Raw genomic sequence first — 1,394 nt, 5'->3', positions numbered from 1 at the left:
CGTATTGCCTGGAGTAGGCGCCCTGCCGCGCTGTGGTACTGGCCGGCTTGCCGCCGGCTCGCCAACCGCGGGACCCCGGGGTCTGGCTCCCCGGAGCAGAGGGGCCGTGGGTCTGTGAGGGCACCCGCTCCCTGCTTGGCCCATTTCACAGGTGTCACTGAGAGGGCGGGGGTGCGCTAGCCCAGGCTGAGTCTGGGAGGAGCCCAGGCGCTGTCCGCTCCCCCACAGCCTCTGGTCCAGGGCCCAGTGCCCTGTGGCCCAGGACCTGATCCGAAGGCGCCTCCTGTCGCCCAGTGCCACCTCTTTCCATCCTCAGGACCACGTTTGTGAAGGGTCCCGCCCACCAGCCCCTCCACCTGCAAGCCTGGTTGGCTGCTCTGAGGTCACCAGAGCCCCCTCCGGGCTCTCCCTACAACTTGGTGTCCACGCTTCTGGCAGCCAGGGCCACAGCCTTCTGGGTAACAGGCCCTGGCCAAGGTCATACCAGGGCGAGCCCGCCTTGGGGGCCAACCCAGCCCTGACCACACCACGGTCCTGGGCAGGAAGGCTCCACACCCACCCAGCCAGGCCCCTGGGGCCCTCTGGGTGCAGACCCCAACCCCCCTCTCCTAGTGGCAGAGCATCAGTCACTGCCCACCCAGGGGTATCCACGCTGGTGGAGCTGCCTTGGCGCGCAACAGGGGCAGACCCCACACCCACCAGACACCGCCAACTCTCAGGCTGGGGGAACAGAGCTGGGACCCCCTGAAAACAGGCGCCTGGGCTCTCCCTGTGGGTCCAGGCTTTGGCTGTCCCTGACGTCACTCAGGGTGCCTGATTCGGGTCCTCACAGAGTGATTCTGTCAGCCTAGAGGCCTGGACGCGCAGCCCAGTGCTCCTGGACAGGAAGGACGCTGGCCCCTGTTGTCCTCACTCGGAGCCAGGCGCCCAAGAGGACCAGGACTAAGGGCTTCCCTCGCTCCGAGCAGAGTGCTTTCATCCAGGTAGGCACCTCATCCACTCACTTTTCCAGGAGAAAACTGAGGGCCCTGTCTGGTGTCCCCTCAGGCTGGGGGACACCTCTATTCTAGAGGGGTCCACCACCTGTGCCCCGGGTTTGGACTCTTGGCCGTGGTCCGAGGGTGGGTGTGAGATCCTGAGTTAGAAGAAGGAAGGGACGAGCGATCACAACCCCCTACCCAGGGCCCTGGCAGGGAGCACACGTGCGCCCCTCTCCCCCCCCGGGGGGGGCACCAAATACAGCCCTCGCGCCCTAGTGGTGGACCGAGCTATTTATACTCAGCACGGACTCTGCTGCTCGGCGCGGCCACCTCCTGGCCTGAGCCCAGCACCCGAGGGCCGCCCGACGGACGGTTGCCCGTGTCTCTTGGCGGGGGCCGCAGGGGCTGGAAGGG

The sequence above is a fragment of the Fukomys damarensis genome, unplaced genomic scaffold (genome assembly GCF_012274545.1).
Source record: "Fukomys damarensis isolate Sample0158 unplaced genomic scaffold, DMR_v1.0_HiC HiC_scaffold_23, whole genome shotgun sequence".
Lineage (NCBI taxonomy): Eukaryota > Metazoa > Chordata > Mammalia > Rodentia > Bathyergidae > Fukomys > Fukomys damarensis.
The sequence above is the reverse complement of the archived record's forward strand: the minus strand, read 5'-3'. Positions refer to the sequence as shown.